Source organism: Melozone crissalis, unplaced genomic scaffold (assembly GCF_028551555.1).
Source record: "Melozone crissalis strain CALT ecotype California unplaced genomic scaffold, PUWL_Pcris_2 ptg000056l_1, whole genome shotgun sequence".
Classification (NCBI taxonomy): Eukaryota; Metazoa; Chordata; class Aves; order Passeriformes; family Passerellidae; genus Melozone; species Melozone crissalis.
This window is the reverse complement of record NW_026535834.1, coordinates 4,723,324-4,748,238: the sequence shown is the minus strand read 5'-3', so window position 1 is coordinate 4,748,238 and position 24,915 is coordinate 4,723,324. Positions and strand designations below refer to the sequence as shown.

At 43.7% G+C, this 24,915-nt stretch overlaps 1 protein-coding gene across 1 annotated transcript in view; it reads left to right on the top strand.

Moving 5' to 3' along the window:
- Window positions 1-24,915, top strand: part of SYT16 (synaptotagmin 16) — a 104,839-nt gene that overhangs the window by 27,524 nt on the left and 52,400 nt on the right. Inside the window, exon 2 of the mRNA XM_054286742.1 lies at window positions 23,252-23,395. The gene's annotated coding sequence lies outside the window, so the exon portion shown is untranslated. The remainder of the gene's footprint in view (window positions 1-23,251; window positions 23,396-24,915) is intronic.

Sequence of the window (24,915 nt, the reverse complement as noted above, 5' to 3'; positions counted from 1 at the left end):
TTAACTGGCCACACCTGTAGCCAATAAGAACAAGTGGTATAAAAGAGTGGATTGGTGGGATCTGGAGTCAGATGGCTGCTGCAAGGACTAGGAGTGGTCACTACTCAGAAGAGCTGTCTATGAGAAACATTGAGGAGGCACAAAGCTCTGGTGGTATGGAATCCTTCTACTATAATGATAATAGAACTCTTGATATATAAGACAACATTGGTGACCCCCGACGTGATTTGGGAGGATAAAGGACTTCACTACTAAACTATATTGCCCCGTGGATTCGGGACTAAACTATACAACCCCGTGGATTTGGGGAAACAGGACTTGACTACTAAACTATTGGCAAAACATATCAATTACAGCTATTAGTGTTCGTTAAGTATGATGATAAGCACTTTGTAAACTATGGAATTGAACTAACATTTAGAAATATACATATATCTGTACTATAATGTGCTGTTTGAACACTTGTACAACTCCTAGTTCTAAATGAAATATATGAATATGTCATAATGTTAATATATACTTCTGGAAAGGCTGCAACTCTGTGGTTAAAAGAAAAGGGGGAATTGTAGGGGGATGCATTATGGGTGAATGAAGGTAATGTAGAATGTAATCTTATCCCCCCAATGAGTTGCAGCTGGACCAATTACTAAAGATTAGGAGCAGGCCTGATGTTAACAGGCCACACCTGTAGCCAATAAGAACAGTGGTATAAAAGAGTGGGTTGGTGGGATCTGGAGTCAGATGGCTGCTGTAAGGGCCAGGAACAGTCAGTGCTTAGAGGAGCTGTCTGTGAGAAACATTGAGGAGGTATGAAGCTCTGGTGATATGGAATCCTTGCACCATAATGATAATAGAACACTTGATATATAAGACAACACCCTGCCCCTGGAAGTGTTAAAGGCTGGATGGATCTTTGAGCAGCCTGGTCTAGTCAAGGTGTCCCTGCCCATGGAAGGGGTTGGGATGGGATGACCTTTAATGCCCCTTCAAACCCAAACCAGTCTGGGATTCCATGAGCAGCTGCCTGGGGGACACAGGTCCTTGCAGGGAAGAAAAGCTGCTGGAACATTCTCCTCTTGTGCTCAAGCCTTTGCTGCAGGTTCTGATTCACATCTCTGATCTCCACCAGACATTCACCTAATTGAGTAGATTGACCCTGGCTCTAATGTAGCAGGCAATTAATCAAAGGCTGACTAATCACCTCTCTCCATGGCTGGCACCTTGCAGAGAGTCTGGGAATCGCTCACATGCTACTCTGCAAACCAGTTTTAGGCTCTGAGATTTACACACAGTTAATTCTATTGAACTCTGTGAATTTACTGTAAACTTCAATTACTATAATCTCTGAAACATAATAAAAATTCCTTTACTTAGCTACATTAAATGGTAATTTAAAAACTAAGCTTTGTAGCTCCTTTAACTAGTCACACTCAGGAGTTTGACCATGGTATTAAAATTTAGCTGAAATCTGTCCTCTTTCCTTGGATTTAAATACCTTGAAAACTGATTGGCTAAACAAGAGAGTTTAAACCTATTTTTCAGTGTTTAAAAGTATTTTTTTTTCAAAGCACTTAATTTTGATCTAGATAACTTCTGAAGTTTGATACTGCTGGAATGTAGGACCTGATTTTTGAGCTGAGTTCTCATTTGCCAAGCTGCAGCAGTTAACAGCCATTCAGTGATGTTGACTGACATCTATTAAGAGCTTTAAATTGAAGATGCACTGTGAAATAAGATGAAATTAAAGCAGAATAAACATCAGCAAGCACTTACTCCTCCTGCACAGCCAAACTCATTTAAGTGAGTGTGTTTTGTGCTGGGGTGTTTTGAAGCAAAGGGCAGTGCAGGGATGCAGCTGGAGACTGTGGCACCATCCCAAGGGCAACAAAGCCACTGCTGAAATCCTGTCAGGAGTGACATGGGGGTGATTGTTTTTTCTTTTTCTCCAGCCAGGCCTATTTATGAGCTCTCTGCTGGTCCTCTGAGCTTCATTCTGACTTCATTTTTCTGCAGGAAGGGGGTAAGCAAACTGCACTTTTCTTGTTTGGTTGATGCTGAGTTTTTCTGATGCTCCAGAAAACCACATCTGTTCCCTTTCTTCTAACAAATGTTCAAACCTCTTATTTATCAGTGTTAACTCAATTAAATAAACCAAATTGCTGTGGGCAATGTTGGCTGTCTCTTAAGGTACCCCAGCTTTATTTTAGTTCCTTTTCTCACCACCCTGGATATCATCTGCTGACTTTTTCCATTGCTTCATATTTGGAGTTCAGACACATTCACCTCTGCTGTGTTTGCTGTTTATGATCCTTGGTGCTTGTATTGCTGAAGCTGGCTGCTTTGCTTGGCTTTCTCTTAAAGACTTTTCTGTCCTTTCTGTCATTTCAATGACCTAAAGCATGTTGCTAGCATTGAAAATACCTTTGTTTGTCTTCCAGTCAAATCCTGAATAGAACTACCTGTGCAACTGGTGGTGAATCCCCCCTGTGTGTTTTTCTGCACTATTAGTCTTGTGGCTGTCTTTTCACTGTTTTATTTTCTTTTCAATGCTGTTGGATAATAATATTGCACCAGCTCAATATAAGAGGAGTTGCACCAGCTCTGGAAGAGTAGTTGGTCTCTCTCTAAAGTGAGGACTTACTGTATTTGGGTTCCCCCCAGATGAAGGAAGGAATGATGAATCTGACTCCATGTTCTCAGAAGGCTAATTTATTATTTTATGATACTATATTATATTAAAGAATACTAAACTATACTAAAGAATTCAGAAAGGATACTTACAGAATGCTAAAAAGATAATAACGAAAACTTGTGACTCTTTCCAGAGTCCTGACACAGCTTGGCCCTGATTGGCTAACGAGTCAAAATAATTCACAGAAAACTGATGAAACAATCACCTGTGGGTAAACAATCTCCAAACACATTCCATGTGTAATCACAACACTGGAGAAGCAAATGAGATAATTATTGTTTTCCTTTTTCTCTGAGGCTTCTCAGCTTCCCAGGAGAAAAATCCTGGGAGAAGGGTTTTTTTTTCAGAAAATATGACTGCCACAAGGACTCCCCGTGTTTTCTGGGGTGTGAACATTCCCCAATGCATCTGAGTTTCTCTTCAGCATTCCTGAAAGTTTTTGAGGACCGTTCTTCTAAAATCCATTGTTTAGGTATTTATTTCCCTGCTCTCCTCCTGTCTTGTTCCAGAGCAGGCTGGAGCTGGGCTGGGTTGGCATCCTCCTTTCTCCAGCACCCCTGGTGCCAGTTTTTTACTTCTTTTTTCTGCCTCTGTTGAGACTGGGATTTAAGGCACTTGAGACAATAGTTCATGTTCAGGCTTAGATGTTTATTTTTTCTTATCTATGTTACAATTTCACAGCAGTGACTTCTGCAGTCTTTCACTAACAAGGCACAAAATGCCTCACTATCTCTTGTTATAAGGTCTTTTAAGGCTAAACTGTCCAATTAAGAAATGACACTTAAATTATTTTCACTTTTAACCCAATAACCAACCGCCCATGTCCCGCAATGTGGACTTTTCCGTCTAATCACAAAATGCCCCCCAAACACATGAAGAAGAATGTGAAGAAGGACCAGCCACCACCCTAAAACCTCCATCTTGCTCCATATGTATTACTATATTCTAAAATCCCAAATTCTAAGTTTTCCACATGTGATATTGCACACTTCTGTTCAAACTCCACACCCATAATCTCAGTGCTATCATTCAATTTTTGAAGCCTTCTCCACAGCCTCAGGTTGTCACAGACATCTTTTGTGAAGAATCCTTTCATTAGGATTTTTTCCTGCTGAAGCTGAGAAGTTTCAGCAACAAGATGTAAACAGTGTTATCTGCTGCTGCGGAATGCAACAGGTCCACCTGTGATTGGCCCATCTTAGATGTTTATAATTAATGGCCAATCAAGGACTGAGCTATCTTGGACAGAGTCCGAGAGAGCTGCTTTTTTATCATTCATTCTATTCTATTCTTAGCTCCGCTAGCCTTCTAAGAACTTTTCCTTCTATTTCTTTTTAGTATAGTTATGATGTAGTATATATATCATAAAATAATAAATCAATCCTTCAATCATGGAGTCAGCATTCTCACCTCTCTCTTCACCTGCAAACCCCTGTGACCACGGTCACATCAGGTCGAATGCAGTGCTCTCCTGGGAGTGAGAGTCTGTCAGCACTAAAAAGCCTAAATGTGTCAGCACAGAAAGCCTAAAATTTTCAGCATCCAGAGCTCCAGCACCCAGGGTGTGCTCCAGGCAGATCCCTGGCTGCCCTTCAGGAGTGCAGAGTATGGACAGGTGACAGTGCTTGTGCCATGTCAGGGTTTTGCAGTGACAGTCCTGGTACTTTGAGCTCCTTCTTGACTGCCTGTGCTTGCTCTTGCATCTCCAAATGGCTTCACTGTGTATTGGAGCAGCTGCTCCTTTTCCTCCAGCCTGACACTGCTGCTTATCAGTGTGGCTGGGATTAGGCTGCAGTGTTTGTACAAGACAAGGGGTCTAATTACCTAAAGTCACTCTGGAGGCATTTTTCTCCTATTTGGTAATGTTCCCAGTTGGTGCATGTGTTGCTATTTGCTGGTTCCTCTTTTTGTTTTTCAATTCCTGGGGTATTTGGGTCTGTCTCCCTCATGCCTGTCAAGAGAGCTGACAGGAGGGTATTTCCCTCTTGTATCACTCTCTTGTGGTGGAGTGGTGACTTTTGCTGTATTCCAGCTCTGTTTGTCACATCTCTCAAGCTACATTGCTTTAACCTATGAGCTGACTCAGTATTTGTGTTCCTGTTGGGCTCCTGATCTAAATACAGCCATTGCCTGTGACTTTGCTTGCATTTTTTGAGATTTAAGTCTGCTCTTGTCCATACTCTTGCTTGCCAGCTGGTCTTCTGTAACCCACAATATTTCTATTTAACTTGATGTTGACATAGCAGTTTGTGAACTCAGCTGCAAGGTGAAGAGCACTGATCATTTCTTCTTGATTTCTGATCAAAACCTGCCATTTTCCTGGAGAATTCCAGTCTTCCTTCATCTCCTTTGCAACTGTAATTGTTTTGGTTGCATTTCTGTCAACAATCTCTTTTTTATGCTGGATTTTTCTTTTACAGATATAAAAAATAATCACCCAGCTTTACTTAGAAAGTCAAAATTCTTGACCCACCCTTGTGTACACGGACATTTTTTTTTTTTTGAAATCCACTTTATGTGGAGGCCTGTCTGTTTGCTTTGTTTTTAATGGTTGATTTGCCTACTCAGTTGTAATTCCTGGGCATCCCACTAAACTGAGTGCTGCTCCAGGCTTTCCTTCTTCCCACCAGCAGAATAAATGCAGGTTGCAAGAGAGACCCTGGAGTTCTCTGAAACTTGTGCAAATTCCTGTGAACTGGACCTCTGAGTTCCACTTCAGAGGTTGTTAAATTAATGGGAAATGGTTTGATTGGAATAAGCTGTGAGGCCCAAGCCTGGGGTGAAAGTCTGAATTGGATCCAAAAACCCATTTGTGAAGTGTATAGGAATACAGGACAATGACTGCCTGGCCATCAGGCAGCACCTATTAGCATAGCCACAGGGGAATTATTTGACTAAATCACTGCTTGATAATCTACAACTTCTTTATTTGCACACTTCAGCAAGCCAGGTCAGATTTCTCTATGACAGGCTTAGTGGCCACAAGGATTGTGTTGGTATTTTGGATTCTATGTGAAGCTAACCCTTTTATTTGTGGCTAATGGCTCACAACCTCATTTCAGTTAATTCTGAAGTGACCAGGCACTTGTTCTGTGCTGCTTCATAGAAATTTTAGTGAGGAAATGCTGTGATGTCCCTACAAACATTTAATTGAAACACTGCTTCTGCTAAGGCAGTTTCCTCCTCCTCTGGAGTTCAGGGCTTTGTCACCTGTACCTGCCAGCAGACAGCAGGTGAAAATGACTTGGGCAGAAATGTGTTGTGCAAATATTTCTGCCTCCACACCCATCCAGCACAGGCACATTCCTTCCAGCTGGCCCAGAGGAGTGGAGTATTGGGACACCCTGTCTGACCTCAGCAAGATGTGTCAGAGATGTTTCACTCTGACATTCATGCCTTGGCAGGAGGAGTTCACTGCCCTGAGCTCTGTTTCACAAGCTTTTCTAGTTTTGGGGCTCCTGACTCAGAGACCTGACTCTGTTGCATGCAGTTTGCTCTTTACTCCTATATTTCTTTTGAATAAGACTTGGGGCTGAGAAGGGAGAATAACTGGACTTAAAGTTCAAGCAGTAGGAGATGTATTTGTTTTTTGCAAGTCTAGAGAATGTTGGGGAAGGCTTAATGTACTGAACAAAGTGGAAGTGTGAGTTGCTGGTGCTTGTGTGCCGTTTTATTGCCATCCTGCCTTCCCTGCTCATTCATGTTTTGTTCAGCCAAGTTTACCTCCAGCAAATGCTCCAGCAATAATTGTTTTGCGAAGAGCTACAATGAGAGTGGTGCCTGCTAAATATCAGGTGGGTGGCAGGTATCCCATGGCTGCTGCTCTGTGAGGGAATTAAATCAGCCACACCAGCATTAAAACTCTTTCTTTTGGCATAACTGGGCTGTGTCAGGGTTGATCTCTCATCCAGACCCAGGGCAGGAGATGCCTGAGAGGGATCTCACTGCTTGGCCAAGCCAGAAGCACATCCTGCTGCTGGGGGAACAGCCATTCCAGTGGCTCCCAGGTGAGAGGATGCTTGATCTTTGGAATAAGGGTGTGAAGTTTTATGTGAAATACATTTCCTGGGTTTTAAAAATACCAGCTTGACATTTAGTGGGACATAAAGGGAATATATCTACAGTTTAGCTGGTGGTTGACAAAGAATAATAAAAACTGACTACATCTGAAAATGTGTTTGAATTCCTGCCAATTGTGCTCTAGCTCTTTTAGCACAACAGTTCTGGAAAAAAACAACCATAGAAAGGGCAGTGTTGAGGTGACAAGGATGAGAGTTTATTCTCTTAACATCATTGTGCTGTTATTTCTGGATTACATTTTTTCCCCATTGCAACTTTGTAAAGGAAGGTTTCAAGAATAAAGGAGAGTAAGAACTTGATGTGGGAGATGAAGAAAGGGAGCTGAGCACATGAGTGGAAGACTTGTATGGTCTCTCATTTCCTTCCATAAATGTGACCTGCTGAATTCATGACTCCTGATTAATTCTGGAGAAATTTGAATGGAAGAGGGTAAGCATCTTATTTCCACAGAAAACATGTTAGGTGCTCCAGAGAAAGTTGCAGAGGGAAGAGTTCAAAAGTAAGGGAATAACAAAACAATCATTGGGAAGAAGTCTGGAGTAAGCAACTTCTTTGGTGCAGTAAACCTGGACAAACCTTATTGAACTTGAGAACTTATTCTCTCTTTGACAACTCCTTTCACAGCCTCCCTTCTGGAGTTGCTAGTTGGACACTTATTTTCAATCATGCAGCACTGGAAATACAGGGAATGAGGCACCCACAGACCTGTGTGCCCAGCTGTGAAGGCAGCCTGGCTCTGCTCATCTTCATTCTAAATCAGCAGGGAAATTGCCCCTTGGCTTAGCAGATGAGACAAATCTCCTGGGCAATGGATGGATGAAAGTGGTTCACTCAGCTGCCTCCTGGGGAATGGATGGATAGATGGAGTGGCTCACTCATCTGGCTCCAGTGATGAGTCTGACTTAACCAGATTTGGTGTTTCCCATGTATTTTTAGACACAGCTTGTGGTATTCACATGCCCTCTGAACAGAGAGAAGCAGAGAAAAGAATGATCAGAATAATTCTTATCTCATTTGCTGCTCCTGTGTTTGTGCCCATGTGGAATGTGTTCTGGAGATTGTTTACCCAAGGTCATTGCTTGGTTGGATTCTGGTGATGGTGTTTTGGATTCATTTACCAATTGGATCCATGTGTGGGTGTTGGGATTCTTGGGCAGAGAGTCACAAGTTTTTTAGTTAGTTAGTGATAGCTCTGGTTAGTGTAATACAGTTATAGTATAATAAAGTAATTAATTAGCCTTCTGATATCATGGAGTCAGATGCCAATCATTCTTCCCAAACTTGGGCATTATAGCACCAATAACAGCCATTATTAGCACCAATAACTCCATGGCCACCGCCTCCTGCTCTGGCTCATCAGCCATGCCTGAGTGTCACCGTGGGGACAGGGAACAGCCTGAGATTCTGGGCACAGCCCTGCTGGAGGCACACATGGCTCCTCACCAGGGCTCTGCCCAGGGAGCCAGACACCCTCTCCAGCTGGGATCCATTGGGATTCTGCCGTGGCCAGGCTCATGTAAATCCAAGGGATTGAGGTCTGCCCAACAAGGACTTTTCTTCCTCCACTTGAGCTCTTTCTAAAAAGCTTTTATTTTGAAGATGCCAGTCTGGACTGCTTTTGGGGGATCTGCCAGGCAACAGCTTTTAGCAACAAGATCATCAGAACACCTTTTCTTTTCTTTTCTTTTCTTTTTTTTGGGGGGGAAAAAAGAGCTACATTAGGAACACCTGCAGAAAATTGCCTCAGGGAGCATTTTGCCTTAGAAAGGCAAGACACTGCTGAGAGTAGATTAGAGCCAGTTTACAAATTGCTGCAGGCAGTGAGGCCAGGAGCCTTTTGGTTGTGAGCAGGCACTTCTGTGTGCTCCCTTCCTTCCCCTCATTTTCTGTCCACCTTCCCCACCCTTTCTCATGTTTTGAGCATTGTGAGCAGCTGGATTCGGGTGTGTGGTTTTATTTTATCGCTTTTCCATGCTGTTTTTGAGGAGCATCAGGTATTCTAGAAGCTGGAAACAATTTTTTTACAGCAATAAATGAATTGTTGGGAAGAGCTTCAGTTTCACTACAGAGAGACCTTTTGCAGGCAGAGAGTGAGGAGAGATTTGCCCTGAATGTTGGAGGAAAATGACCCTTCTCATGCTGGGATTCAAAATGACATCCAAAATACACATTCAAAGTAGCAGTTGTGTGGAGGGTGAAGATAGATAATGTGCTCTCATGGCGTATGAGGCTTACACGGAGCCTTCCTCAAAATTAAGGTTAACAAGGGCTGCATTAGGATCAGTGCTGTGCTTACACCTTTTTTGCTCTAAAACCAGCTTGTACCTCTGTGTAAAAACCCATTGGGAAGCACAGAGCTGCTGGCACAGCTTTGCCCTTCCAGCCTGGGATGCCCCAGGGTGAGAAGAGCTCAGGGCAGCAATGACTGGCTGAGCATGGCAAGGGCCAGGGGCAGGCTGCTCCCTTTGCTTTGGAGGAATGATCCTTACTTGACCCTTCTACTGCAAATCTGTGAGAATCCAGGATGGGAAAGGTACATTTCCAAAGTGGATCCAAAATACTTATTACCAGACTGTGAATTTAAGCCAAGTAAGAAATGATATCTCTGTGCAGGAGAGAAAATCACTTCCAATTTCCTGATAAATTAATTAATTTTTTTTTTTTTTAGGTAAATTTTTTAGCAAGATAACTGTTTGAATAAAGACCTAGCACTCATAAGGTGAGAGCAGTAGGGAAGGTGAGGCAGTAGTATTTAAATATCCCCTTTAGGAAGTGGCATAGGCTGCTTTATCTCATTTCCCTGGCTCACATTCCTTTGGTGGCTGTCACATGTTTACCAACCAGCAGAGTTCCTTCTTCCTTGGGATGTTAAATCAACAAGCACATGCAGAGAAAAGGGCAAGAACACTAGCACCACTCCTGTTTCTCAAACTCAGGACTGTGCCTCTCTTCAGCTTTGCCAAGCTTGTGTGAGTACTACAGATTCTAAGGATTTAGCAGACTGTCCCATGAAGAAGACTTTTCTCATAAACAACACATTTCAAAGCTTTCTTGGGAAATTCCATTCCTGGTTTGACTCATCTTGCTTTATGTAAGTGTGATTAGGTAAGTCTCGTGTTTGGAGTGCTTTGGGGCTGTTTCTTGGTGAGAAGACAGCTTCCCTAGTTGGTTACTTTCGAGATAATTGCAGTTTGAAACGAAAATCCTATGCTACCCTCACTTCTAACTTTGGATTTGCATGCTGCTTTGGCTTTCTTAAAATACAAAGATCTTGGAAATGGCAAGAAATTAAGTAGGAGTAAGCCTTTTCTTCTGTTTTCTACTTTGACATTGTTCTGTTTCCTGCTGTCATTCCAGATTTTATTTTAAGGCAGTAGTAGACTGTAATTCTAGATCCATAATGAGTAACAAAAGTGCAAAGTATTTGCATTCCTGTTAAGCAGAGGGCACACCTGATTGCTGTGCAAGGGAAGCCATGGGTACTTGCAGGTGTTTGTGACTGAGGTTCAGAGGAAAAAAAGGAACTTAATGGTGGCTGGGGGAAAAAACAGCTAAAGGAATTCCAATAAAATAGTAAATAGATTCCATAGCTTGGCTCAGTGTGGCTGAAAATATCCCAGGTACAGGCTGCACTTTATTCCTGTGGTCCTTCATGTCAAGTGTTCTGCAGAGTGTGTGTGTGGATGTTTGCTCACGTGGGCTGGAGCCATGGTGCTGCAGAAGCCCTTGGAGTGCACAGGATCTATTTTAGTCCATCTCCATTGCATCTGCTCTGGCTAAGAGCTGCTCTATCTGCCTCCCCTCTTCCCTCCTCCTGGCTCTGAAGTGGCTCAGCTCTCCATTTATCCCTGAGAACAGCTGGACATCCCAGCTTTTGCTTGAAAGGAACTCTGGGTGGATGCTTTGAAACCTGTTAATGCAAATGAAACCTCTGAAACAACTTTGTGGCTGCTTCCATCTGGAGAAGGCCCCTCCATCTGGAGAAGACCCTTCTCCCAGGTTTTGAAGTGCTGGGATCCTGCCCTGCATGTTGTTTTTACAAGGGAATTATGGAATTATATATTTACAACAGCTGTTTTCTCTGAGATCATTCCTGCTCCCCATTAAATCAGTGACCACTCTCCTTTTGGTTTTCCATGTCCTGTAGGGACAGAAATTTCAGGCATAAGGACCAGGGTTCATCTTTGATTCAGTTTGGCTGAGCTTTCCAGTTTTTGGCTGAACTCAGGCTCAGTAAAACTGAGGAGTGCCTGGACTAGAAGGAGGTGTGATGTAGGAAAGAATAAACTGGGAAGGCACACATAGGAAACAAGCTGTTCTTGTGGCCATTTAAAATGAGCTCTGCTTCCCTCTTCCTTGTGCATGCATGGTTTCATTGCCTCTCCTTCGTCACAGAGCCCTGGGTTAGCTGAGAAATGATTTAAGTTCCTTCCTTTCTCCATGCAACTAGTTTATACCCATATAAACCAGTTAACCAGTTACTAGGAGAGAGAAACATGAGAAATATCCCCAGGGCCAAGGTAAAAGGTGTCAGTCATTGCTCATCTCTTCACTCAATTAAATACGTGACTCTAGAAACTGCTGACATTTTTTTCCCCCCACAAGCATTTGTTTAATGGCTTTTGTTATTGTTAGAACATATTTTCTCAGGGTGTGGGTCACTTGGTCCATACCAGAGGCCTAGAAATCTTCCACAACTCTCTCTTTGAAATCACACCCTGCTTTATGAGCAGCAGCCTTCTGCTTCAGGCCCTCCTGTTAAATGCCAACAATTCCTCCATCCTGCTCCTCAAAAACCAGAGCTTGATGCTGGTGGCTACATCCCAGGAAGGTCCCAGGAAACTGTGGTGGGGCAGCTTCTGCTGTGCAGACATCCTCTACATCCTCTGTACCAGCTCAAAAACCACCTGAGGATCCCTCATGCCAATTGTAGCGGCACCAGAAGTTAACTTGGCAGCAAATAACCTGTGTGGAATGAAGTTCCATGCAGGATTGTAGCCACATTTCTCTTTACAGAGAAAAGCAAGGCATAATTCTTCTCAAGAATATTTCTGGGATTCACATTCTCTGAACCGCAGAGAAAGAAAACACAATTCTTATCCTTTGCTGTGCCTGTGTTTGTGCAGAAGTAGAAAGCAATATGGAGATGGTTTACCCAAAGTGATGGGTTTTTGTTTTGTTTCCTTGGCCTATCAGGTGTGTGTATTGGGACTGTTGGCTGACAATCATGAGATTCAGAGCAGTGTGTGCAGAATTGAGTACTTGGCAAGTTCAGTTTTAGATGTATAGAATAATATAGTGTAATAAAATAATTAATTAGCCTTCTGATATCAATGGAGTCCTCCTTATCATTCCTCCTTTGTCAGGGTTTATCAGCACAGCTGTACAGGATCTGTGGGTTTGGAGAGTTGTGGGTTTGTGTCCTCTGAGATGCTGTAAAGAATGATCCAGGAAGGAAAGGAGAACCTGAATGCCAAAGCTACATATGCTGCTCAAACCCCTGGTTTACTTTGGCAATTACATGGAAAGGTCACAGTCAGGGCCATCTTTGGTGATGGAGCTCTGGTGGTTGTTAGATGGAAAGTGGTTTGGTTGTTCAGGGGTGTGACTCTCATCAACACCAAACAGAATTTCTTGTCTCAGCAGGATTGTGGAACACTCCTTTTTCCCCACTGCTGCTCATGCCTCTTTTTGTGTCCCCTTGGTTTGCTAAATGCCAGACTGATCATCTGGATTTGTTGCTGGGCTTAAATGCAGGGGCCAGAAACCTTTAAGGGGAACTTTATAAAGGTTGACCTGGCTACTCCTTGGGAAAAAAAAAAAAAAAATCAATGGCTGGTCATGCTTTGAAGACAAAATTAGCCACCAAAGCTGCCCCATTAGCGCTGCCAATTAGAAGTTTTAGAAAAAAGCAGGTGTTCTGCACTGCAGTTTGACAGCAGCCCCTGATCAAGGAAGGTTGAGAGGCATGTGCTTGTCTCTCTTTTTCTTTTTGGTCAGCAGTCTGCCTGGATGCATTTAATGGGAGCTGGAAAAGGGACAGAGCAGCTTCAGAAGGCTCAAAGCAAGCAGCACCAAGGGGGTGTGTGATGCCAATATTGGAAAATTCACTTTAATTCCCAAGGTCAGGGGTTGAGGCATGGATATTGTGAGGGTCCGGCACCCTACCTGGATGTGCTGAGTGCAGGTGTGAGGTTGTGGTCTCTTGCCACCTTTCTGCTCCTTTGGTACCTGCCAGGAGATGTCTGTGGCCTACAAAGACCCAACAAATAAGAGGTCAAGGAGGAGCCAGGGCTGTGTTCAGAGGGTGCCCTGCTTTCCACTGGCAGTTGGCCTGCTCTCCACAGATGGGAAATCATCTAAATATTAAGAGATTTGGTTTGATTAGCTAAATTCTCCTGTTGGCAGCACATTTCCAGTCCCTGGAGCAGTGGAGATCAGACAGGTTGCCAAGGCAACATACAGCCTTCAGTGAGAGGTTTACTGTGGTGCTGTCCTTGGTCAATTGATGGAGTAGGGTTTATTTAGGTCTTTGGAAAAAACCCAAAGCTGCTGTCCAGCCTTTTGCTGTGATGAGTCATTGTGCCTTGGGTCAAATTGGTGAAACTAAGAGCAAGGTTTTGTGGATGAGAGAAATAAGAACATGAGAGCATAGAGGTCCCAATTAGGTTCCTCTTTGAAGAGGTGAGAGCACTTCAATTCCAAGTGGAGACAACTTGTTCTTTTTTATCCCCTCAAGTAAGTGAAACAGCAACTGAGATCCTCCTTTCTCCCCTCTCTCCTCCCATTTCCTCTCTCTCCCAAATATAAAATACTTATTTTAATTCTCTAGAGGACTCCGTGCTCACTGTTTAATTCTTGACTCATATCAGAGGTCCTTCCAGTCTGACCTTTTGTCACTGCTTTGCTTGTTGCTCTCTGCTCCTTTCTCTGCTACAGAAGCCCTGGCAAATTCAGCTTGTGAAAGTTTCCATTTCATTACATTATTCCTCCTTTTGTATCAGCTGGGAGATGAAAATCTCATCAAGCCACTCTGTCTCCTGTTGCCTGTTAATTGTTCTGGATCCCAAATCAGGGAGTGCATGGGGACAGGAGCATTTCTCACTGTGGCTGTTCCCTGGATTTACTCACACAGCAGAATTGCGCCAGTGGTGGGCACAGCCACCTCTGAAGTTTTGAAAAGGACCTGATTCAATGTTCTCACAAGCCAAAGGGGGAAATGCCATTGTGCTGAGTGTCAGGCCTTAGTTTGCTAAGTTAGTAAAGGTTTATGTTTTGAAATAATTCTGGCAGTGATAGGAAAGATTCCAAGGCTACAAGGATAACAGGATCACAGGGAGCTAAAGCTGGTAGTGTAGAAGACACCATCAAAATGCTCCTTTATGTTTCTCTCACTGTGGAGATGAATGTGAGTTATTCTCACCAGTGGATGCCCTGTTAGCTCAGGGAGAAATCAGTGTACAAGCAAGATTTGCAAAGAGTCACTGCATGGTTTGACATGGGGAGCCAGGCTGGCATTTTCTGAACATGCAAGCACTGTTCTCTCTTGAGTGTGGACCTCAGCTGGTGTCATGTAGCACAGGGAGAAGAGAAGGAATTGTGAAATAACTCCAGACACTCCTTGCTGTGAGAAAAATTCTGACCTTCTCTATAATAAAACCAAGGCATGAACTTTATAGGCAGTGACTTGTATGTGACAGGGAAAAAATGTAAAGGGTGGAGGAACCTTTAAAAGTCTGCACTGGCATCCTTATTTATTTATCCTTTTTGAGAGGATGGCAGCTGATAGATGTGTCACTGTGATGCTGCACAGTTATCTTCTTTCCCTGTCTCAAAATACTGCATTAGTGATACCATGGCAACAAAGAAGTTGTCTTAAAGAAAACGGGGAAAAAAAAAAAGGCGTGACTTCAGTGTTCAAGAAAGGTGGCAGACTGACAGCCCCAGCCTTCCCTTCCTACCAGCAAGGCAGTCTTGGTGTCAGCTGTGACAAAAGGTATCAGATTGTGATCTCTGTGTTGCACTGTGGCTGAAAACAAACCTGGGACACCATCAAAGACAAACCTACTACAGGGAGAGAGGGCTGAGAACCTTCTGAGAAAAGGTGCTCTTGTTGGACAATTAAATTCTGTTTAAATGATAACTTTTCTAGAAGTGCATTATCTTGAAAAAACTTTTAGACCCAGGTTGTGTCTTCTTTCAGTATGGAATTCTCCTCTGAGCAGCCTGTGACAAAAAACAGCCTGTCCCCTGCTACTGTGGAGTTTTTCCAGAGGATGGAAAGTCAAAGGATATCTGGAAGGGGCAAGTTGAGACCTCTGTCCTGTTTGATTTATTTGCATTTGAGTACAGCTCTCATCTCTAACATGACAGCCCTGAGCAGCAGGAGATTGGCTCTTAGGGACTAGATTCTTTCATTTGCTCTGATTCAAGTAGTATTTATCATTATCACCACAGCCATTTTCTTGCTTTTCTATGCCTTAGGTGAAGGTTTGACCTCCAAGGTAGCTCACTGCTTTCTGTCATAGCTGCTTTTACAATGGAAAATAGTTCCACAGTGCAAAACTGAGAATTTTGGCACAGCTCAGAGATTAGAGTGAATGTTGAGATGGAGAAGAAATGGCAGAGCAAACTTTTGAGTGTGAGGCCATAGATTGTGGGCTGGGAAAGTAATTTTCTACCTGGTTCTAATTTTTCTTCCCTGGTCTGGAGAAGAACTGAGATGAACAGTTGTGAAGGCTGCAGGTTTCACTTTGCCTCAGCTGTGGGTCCAGTCCTGGGAACAATCCTGGCAGGGCCCTTGGGCCAGGAGGACCAAGGCTGGGATGGGTGTGAGGTTCCTTGTGGCAGTCATATTTTCTGGAAAAATCCCTTTGCCCAGGATTTTTCTCCTGGGAAGCTGAGACGCCTCAGGAAAAAAGGGAAACAATAATTGTCTGATTTGCTTCTCCTGTGTTTTGCTGCTTTGGAATATTTTTGGACATTGTTTACCAACTGGTGATTGGTTCGTTGGTTTCATGTGAATTGTTTGGCCAATCAAGGCCAAGCTGTGTCGAGGCTCTGGAAAGAGTCATAAATTTTCATTATTATCTTTTTAGCCTTCTGTAAGTATCCTTTCTGTATTCTTTAGTATAGTTTAGTTTAGTATTCTTTACTATAATACAGTATTATAAAATAATAAATTAGCCTTCAAGAATATGGAGTCAGATTCATCATTCTTTCCTGCCATGGGGAACACTGCAAATACAAAAGTTCCCATCGAATCTGTCCAGCCCTGAAATGGAGGGGCTCAGCTTTCAGCTCATGAAAGACAATTCAAGTTCTGTGCTGCTCAAATTCTCAGTCTCCCTGGCCCTGTTAACTTCAAAGAATTTTGAATATTGTGCTGAACTGGAGCCATTTTTATGGTTATTACTAAAGCTGATGGTGGAACCTCTGGATCACCCTGGACCTCCACCAGACACTGAATTGTCCCTGTCCTTCAGGACACATTTCTGTTCCCTTCTTCCATCTGTGTTTGTGGTGTGTTTGCTCACAGATGGAGGAATGAGAGAGCCAGGACTCTTCTGGATGCAGAATTTCAGGTGCCATTGTTTGCAGAGGCTGTGGGCTTGAGCTAGTGCTCCACACTCGTTTGAAACACACCCAGCAAAACCAATACTTCATCTTTTCTAGCTGAAAAGTGCCTTTTGTTGAAGGCATAATGTTTCACAGAACCCTGTGTGCTCAGTTACAAATGCATCAAGAGCACTGCTCAAGGCCAGGATGGGTTTTTTGCTGCTGGGAAAAGAGAGCTGCCATGGGGTCATACACAGCAAAACACAGAGCAGCCTCTGTCAGGTGGAAAATGTGGCCTCAGGGAAAGCCTTTTTGAAACTGGGCCTGTGGCTCTCAAAGGTTGGCTGCTGGGTGCTTTGAGGTTTGCCCTCTCAGTGTCTGTGTTTTGGTCATTTATCTATAGCAGGTTCTAAGTGAAATCCAGACTGCATTCTGAGGATTCAACTCTGAGTCTGGCTTTTATGAGCAGGTTGAGAAAAATCAAATCTGCTGCTACTGCTGGCCACAGTGCAGGCTGCACAGCTGAGCCTGAAGGGCAGAGGCTGCCCTCCTCTAGTCTGCACCTTGGACAGGGTACTGGGAAAAGGCAAATGTGGATTTAAGGCAGCATTCATCTCAGGCCTTCCATTTCTAAGGGGAGAGCATTTGCTAAATACCTCTGTGTCTCCTGCTGTGCCTGATGTGCCTTCAATTCAGTGTGTCCTGAAGGTTTTGAGCACCTCTACTGGATTGCACCCCTTAGAGAATCGGAGGATGCAGCTCCCCAGTTTTGGGGAAAAAACTGCCAATTCTGAGGCTTTTGTGTGAGCCAGTGTGACTGAGGACAGATGCCTGGAGTCCTGTGACTGTCACCATGGTGTCATCTCCAGATGAAGCCTCAGCTTTGGGGTGAAACATGAGGTAATTCTAAGCACTGAAATGCCTGTATAGATGGATGTAACTTTTCTTGATTGTTCTTTTGGGTCTAACTTCCACCCTTTCAGGTTGTGCCTGTACCATGGCTCCTGTTCTGTGGGGCAGTTGTGTTGGTGGTTCCCTGCTTCAGACACCTGCTGGGGGGATAAATGCATTGAAACCTTTCAGGTTTGGGTGGCTCTGGGGGTGGTAGAAGAGAGGGAAATGAAGTTGATTTACTGTCTTTCAGACCTCTGAAATTGCATGCCTATGTCAGAGGCCATAAGGGCAGCTTAAATCTTTGAAGATGACCTGCAAATACATCAACAGCAGCTACAAGTGGGCCCATTCCTCCACCCTTTGAGCAGACAAAATTGGCAGTCAAAGTACAGAGAGGCATAGTCAGGTCATAAGTGTCTTTCTGTTCTTCATATTCCTTATATAAAAGGACTGGTGAACCTCCTCATTTTTGCTATCTGTAAATCAGCATATAAAAATAAAGTGTGTGAAACCCAGCCTCTATGCAGGGCAAGGGAAGGGAAGGGAATTTCACTCCTGCTACAGCAGGGAATGTGGTCTGATTGCATTTCTGATAATGTATTTGTGCATCACCTTGAGGAGAAGAGGGGGAGTTATACAACTGTTCCCTCACAGTGCTGTGGGAAAGGGTCGGGCTTTGTCTCCTTTGAAATAGATATCAGGAGAGAGCTGCAATCCTGTGAAAGCACACATTTATTTCTGAAGTGTTTGTGTATTGTGTGTGTGGTGCACATGAATAGAATTGCCACCTGTCCAAGGCTGATAAGGACAAGCAGTGGTCATGTTCTTGCAGTTTGCTGTGTGAAGAATTGGCACCTACAGCTTCCCTCAGCCTGAGTTTATGAAATGCTGCATGCAAGAAGTTGCTTCACCATTTGTGGCACTTTCTGGGTTTGCATAAATGGGGATTTGTTGGAGATTTTTCTATAATGGATACAGCATTAGCCATGGCTTCTGAAAACCCCTTACCTTTTTCTTCTGCCCTGCTGTCTCAGAAAGATCCTATTAGTTATCCTGATCCTTTAGGAACCCACATATGGCACTGCTTTCCTTGGTAACCTCAGCTTGTGGGTGGGCAAAGTGACAAGATTCTGATCCCCACGTGCTTTGGGCACAGAGTAGAGGAAGTGACTGAGAAAGCTGCTTGGTGTTTCCATTGCACCCAGCAGGGAACCTGTCCTTGCAGTGGGGCTGCTGCCATCATCCCATCCCACATAACTTCCTCTCGGTGTTTGCTGAGCCTTGCCAAGCACAAGGATGGACTCCTGGGCTTTGCTGTGACACTGCTGATAGGGATGAGGCTATGTAGATATGCAAGTAGGTGGAAACTCTCTAATACATCATAATAGTAATAATAATAATGTACATTTGTACTGCCTTGCAGCTTTCGCTGGAACTTCTGCCCACGCACCAGCCTACTTGGTTCACAATGCAGCGTGCATGCTAGACAATTAGTGGCTGATAATGAAAAATGTCATGGGAACCAGCAGGAAAATCATAGCTTACTCCAAATATATAATGAAATGTAATTAGCACAGACAGCAAAACAGACAATTTATGGTTTCTTTTATTTTTCGTAATTAAAAAGTACCAGTAAACATTCCTTTTTCAGGAAGTTTGATATCAAATGAAATTAAAGAGCTATTGTCTGGAATAGTATTTTATGCAGAATTTAACCCTTGCATGGCAGAATGGATTAAGGTCTTGCTACTTGCAGGTTCTCCAAGTGAATCTACTGTGGAGCTTCTTGTGTTCATTCCCCTAGCCCTGGTCCATCAGGAGAGGCCAGCTCTGGTGCCAGGATTGCTGTGAAACCAGCTACAAGCCCAAAACCCAGCTGAATTCAATAGATGTAACGCTATGGCCAGCACTTTTCTCTTGTTCTTCTGGACAGATTCTCCCTGAAGTCATCTTGTAGTGTGGATGTGGCTTTGAGGAGAGGTTGGAGCAGGAACAGCATTACAACACCTTGTGCTCACTATGTCCTCTCTCAGATTTCTTCTGCTGACCTCACCTCCATTTCTGGTCCCTTTTCTACCTCAGGGCCCTTCACTCTGCACCTCTGTTTTGTTCTAGAGCAATGGGCAAAGAACGTGTGGCCTCAACCTGCCAGGAGCACAAACACCATTTCTTGCCTTGTGCTCTCAACCAGAGCAGCAGAATGAGAGGACTCACTGTGGCACTGCACAAAGGTGTCCATGGAAGTAATTTCTTGACTTAAAAATGGGTAAATGGGGGAGGATCCTGGCTGAATGTCCCAAAGCATGTGGTGGTCAGCACCTCCCAGGGTTTGGACCAAGAGCTGAATGCCTTATTGTGTCACATTTTGTCACCCCAGGCACAGTCTGTCATGCATTGGTGCGAGGATGGCCATTTTACCTGTGAAAATTCCAGCAATGTGACACATTACAGCAATGTTGAAGCACAGAATTGTGTGGAAATGTGTGTGTGTGTGCATTTCTGCTACTTTTCCTCCTCAGCACCACTCAGACACAGACACAGGTATCACAAGCCAGAGCAGAGCTCTGCTCCATATCAGTTTTACAGCCATTTCCCAGGCACAGCCTTAGTTGGGAGTTTCAAATCTGGAGAGGAAGCCCCTCAGCTGAGGGCTGTGAGGTCTCATCAGGACTGTAGGCAGGTGCAGCATGTTTTTCTCTTGATGATGGAGAAGCAAATTGCCAGCATATTCCCCCCTCCAGAGGGATTTGAGCTTCCAGCTGGAGCCAGCTGCAGTGTGAGGCAGTGCTCAGGTGCAAATCCAGCCCTCCCTCACAGACATTGTGGCACAAATTCCTGGTATGTGACATGAATATTGTGGCTGAGAAAAGAGGAGATTTTTGCAAAAAGCCTCGGGACAGGATACATGAGCTGTTTTGCCTTGTGCTGTAGAAGTCCCAGTCACCTCCTTGCATGTGGACAGACTGATTTTGGGAGGGATGGGAGAGCTGCTTGGTGCCCATATTGGAGGGAGGTGAGGGATCTGAGGCCTTGTTGGTCTTTTCCATGCAGGAAGAGTCTGGGCAGTCCCTTCTTGCCTATGTTCCCAACTCTCCCTCTCTGTGGACAGTTTTTAGTACTTGGCATTGAAAACTTCTTCCTGGAAGCTGATGCTGGACCTTTGGTGAGCTCTGATAGGTGGTGCCTTTTATATTTTTGCCCCAAGCAGTAGGGGAAGCCAGAAGAGTTGTTCCAAGTCCTGTGTCACTGAGCTACTACTTTCTTGTTCCTCTGTATCTGACCTGGAAACAAGAATTAGAAGGGCAATAACTCTGTTGTGCCAGTCTGAGTTACTTCAGAGCAAATATATGGCAGGTGATCATTTGTCTCCAAGCTTTCCTTCAGGATGCCTGTCTAGTCAAAGATCTGATTTATCTTCTGTGGTTTTGCCAGGTACTTGAAGGTCTGTTGGGGAAAAGGAGCACTTTGAGGATTTTCTCTAGATGAGGCTTGTGTAGCATTTCAGAGCAGTGTTGAATAATTTATATTTAAAAATACTGGTGGCTTACTTGTGCCCTGTCTGAGAAGGGGAAACTCTGGTGTTTCCTAGGGCTCACTGAGATTTTTATGAAATAAAATAAATGGTAACAGTGGTATCCTTGCTGCCCACACCCTCTTGTGTGCTGAGAGGTGGGGATCCCATGTGTTTTATATAAGAGGTAGAGCATTATTCTTTTTCCTGCTTATTCTATGCTCAAGGACAGGGCAAGTCCATGATGGGATGCAGCCAGGCTTTCATGTATATTCCGGGGTTATGGCTACTTTGATTTATACCTATTTCCTTTGATTTATCCTTGGCTCCAGCAGCCATTTAATGGTGACTTCAGCAGCTGAAAATAGCCAGAGTCAATGTTTCACTCAGCCACTCCCACCTCCTGCTCCCTGGGTTGAGATGTGAGGGGAAAATGGGTCTGAGATGTGCTGTAGCTATGATATTTTCTGAAAAATCCTTTCCTTGGGATTTTTTCCTCCTGTGAAGTTGAGAGGCCTCAGGAACAAAATGTAAACATTGATTATCTGCTGCTGTGGAATGCATCAGGTGCATCTGTGATTGGTCTCATGTGGTTGTTTCTAATTAATGGCCAATCACAGTCAGCTGGCTCAGACTTTCTGTCCGAGACACAAGCCTTTGTTATCATTCCTTCTTTTTCTACTCTTAGTAAGCCTTCTGATGAAATCCTTTCTTCTATTCTTTTAGTATAGTTTTAATATATATCATAAAATAATAAATCAGCCTTCTGAAACATGGAGTCAGATCCTCGTCTCTTCCGTCATCCTCAGACCCCTGTGAACACTGTCACAACGTGCTGGCTAAATTATCCAGGGAAATTGTGGCACCAGATGCTGGCAGGCTCAAGGAGAGGTTGGATGGGGCTCTGAGCATCCTAGGGGAGGATGTCCCTGTCCATAGCAGGGAGATTTGAACTAGAAGATCTTTAAAGTGCCTTCCAACCCAAACCATTCTGTGAATTGTCTGTGCCCATGCAGAACAGAGCAAGGGAAGTGTAGACTTCACCTTGTTGTCCCTTCAGCTGCTGTGATTCAGTGAATATTTCTGCTTCTTCCTCAGGCTGGGATGAGGAGGGTCAGAGCCACCCCCAGAGTTTGTGCAACACATGTTCCTCTGGGTTCAGTCCCAGCCGCTCGTTTGTTTTGCATGTGGGCTGCTGCTATGCATTGCTGATTTTTTGCTTCCAGATGAAACATGCTGGCTTGTAGTAATTTAAGGTTTTAAAATCTCTTTAGTGGCAGTCATACAGTGCACTATCAGGGCTGTAACTGGGGTCAGTGTAGCTCTTCTAGCCCAAGTATTTTGCTGAGTCAAGTCTTATAAATTCCCTGCTGGATATTCCACAGGCAGGGCTCTGTTTACATCCTTTCATCCTGCTCATCTGTGAGCTGCAGCTTTGTAATCACAGGCATCCCTGGTGTGCCACTGATGCTGCTGATGTTTCATTTTTATGGGGTCTTTGACTTAAATTGAGCAGCTGAACTTCACCCCTTCTTGGTGAAGTAATTACCAGAATAAAAACCAATTTTTTTTGCAGATGACGCTGAAAGTTTTTGACATGTGTGCCCTTGCCATCCACATCAAGTGATGTATGTAGTGTTTGTCCTTTGTTTTGGCATTTTGATATGTGTGAGAGAGGTGAAATGGCTTTAAAAGCTTTTTGCTGGCGCCTGTGGTTTGTTGCAGACCCAGTGGTACAGCAGAACATGATAAATTGAATCCAGGCTGTTTCTTTACAGTTTGACATAGGGATGGTGATGTACAGGGCTGGGACATCTGCTAGTGCAAAACCACTGTGCTCATCACCTGTGGCCAAACCTGACACCCAAGGAACTAAACTGAATTACCCGGGCTGGAGGCTGATGATTATTTTCCCCCCCAGAAAATAATTATGTGGTACAGTAATATACTTCTTACTTAAGGGTAAAGAAGCTGTGAATGAGGATTACAGGCTATACATTAACCTGGTTCTTAGTAAATGCAATGAAGTTAGTGAGTACCATTATGTGTAATCTGATTATTTTAAAGAAAATACATAAATTGCAAATGAGGTGTTGGGGCCTTAGTGACCAACTATCCTTTCTTGGCTGGATCCCTGTTGTAGTACAGATGGAGAGTGCCTCTCTCAGAGCTGGTGGAATTCTGAATTCCTACCAAAGTTTATTAAAATCAGCTGGTGTCTTTCCTGTGCTGGAATTCATCCTGTGACAGAAATGAGGACCTAAATTGGAACCAAGTCTGTGTGATGTACATCCCTAGCAGGCCAGATCAATGTGTTAAATGGATGTAATATCCAAGCCCAAGTTCTGGTGGATTTCAGTTCCATTTCTTCTACAGAGAGGATGGGGAAGCAGAGCCATGGATACAGCTGTTCTTAACCACATTTTCCCTAGGCAATTTTTCCTGGTTGTGCCAATGATTTCTTTTTTGACTTTCTGTCCTTAGTTACTCCTGATGCCACTGGCTTTTGTCTGCAGTGGGAGCCTTCATTATCCTCCCTGCAGTCCTCTTTCACTTGATCAACAAGCTCTGCTGTGAAGAGAGAGCTGAGCTCCCATGCCTGGAACAATGAAGGTGAAGAAAACACTGCAAAGAAAAGTCCAGAGCTCATGAAGGCCTTGGTGAGTGTCACAGTATTTATTACACTGCCTTTGGTGTACAGTCTTCTGGGAGGACAGACACGGGCCCACTTGCTGTTTCTCAGGTTGTTTGTGTGGAAAACAGTAGGGTTTTGGGTAATAACCTCCCAAATTTGATCATGAGGGTATGCAATTACTGCCATGTTCCCATTATCCTTGTTGTCTGGAGCAATGTGTTGAAAAATGAAAGTCAACACTGGCGAAAGAAGCCCACCCCCTGCCCTGTCTGTTGTGGGAGTGTTTTGTTTATCCAGTGAGGAGCAAAATATGAGTGTTTCTGAGTAACAGTTGTGCCTTTCTGCTCACAGAGGATATGCCTGTCCTGGTTTCCTTGTAGTAGCTACTACATGCTCCTTCATGTGTTTGTTGTGTTCTGGAAATGTTATGTCTTGGGTAAACCCGTAAATCCTGGAGTCAAAACAGCTGGGAATTTTATTATGTTAGAAAAAGAACATTTTAATTTTTCTCAGCCATCAAAAATGCATCTGTTCTGCTAATGGTGGTCACTCTGAATTTGATAATTTCTCCCTGTATTTGCTTGTAATCTGCACATCAGAATTGTGCAATCACTGAGATAGCCAAGAGGAGGCCTCAGAAGTCTCCCAACTGAAGGTTCTGCTTCTCAATGGTTCAGTCTTAAATCCAATGGCAGAAGAACACAATCCCAAAACACAGAGCTCATACAAGGTTGCTTTGTTCGTTTTCCCTTGTGTCTCAGCCTGTCTGAGGACATGATCTGGCTGCACTTTGAGACTCCAGGGCTCATGGGCAGTTGAAAGCTTGGATGCCATCTGTGGTAGGAGCTCAGTGGGACTAATTCTTGCTCAATTAATTAGTGAGCCAGGGACAGGCACCAAAAAGGTACAAGTACAAATGGTACTTGAAATGAGTCCAGCCCACACCCCTCTCAACTGAAAGTCCTAACTTCAGTGTTTCTAAACAAAGACTATGGGGGGTTTTTTTATAAGTTTCCTTCATCAATATTACTTCTAAATCTTTTTCCCCTTCTCTTCGCCTCCCATCAAGTGGTGTAAAAATGTGGCTTTTATTTCAGTTTTTAAGATGACACATCTCCCAGGAGCGTGTGGGTGTTGACATTCTATGGAGCTGTCACAGGCTATCATGTAAACATGTATTTGCAATGCTTTTTAAAATGTGAATTATTAATAAACAGAGTGGCTTGCTTTTTTTTTTTTTTTTTGTGTTTGTTGCTTCCAGGTTTTGAAGGACAAGAAATTGCTTCCCAGCTGACACTCTTGATGGCAATTTCCATTTCAGACTAAATCTCATGTGTCTGAGTGATAAACCTTTGAAAACATGGGCTTATAATGGAAACACTAAGTCAACTTTAACTACAGCTGTGCAGTGCAAGAAAAAATACCACGTACCTTAATGAGGTGCTAAATCTGATAAGGCAGAGGAATGTGTTGTAATCATTAATTACAATGGAAGCTTAGAGCTGGAGTCTGCTTTTCCCCTTCAAATAAAATAGGCTTGGCGAG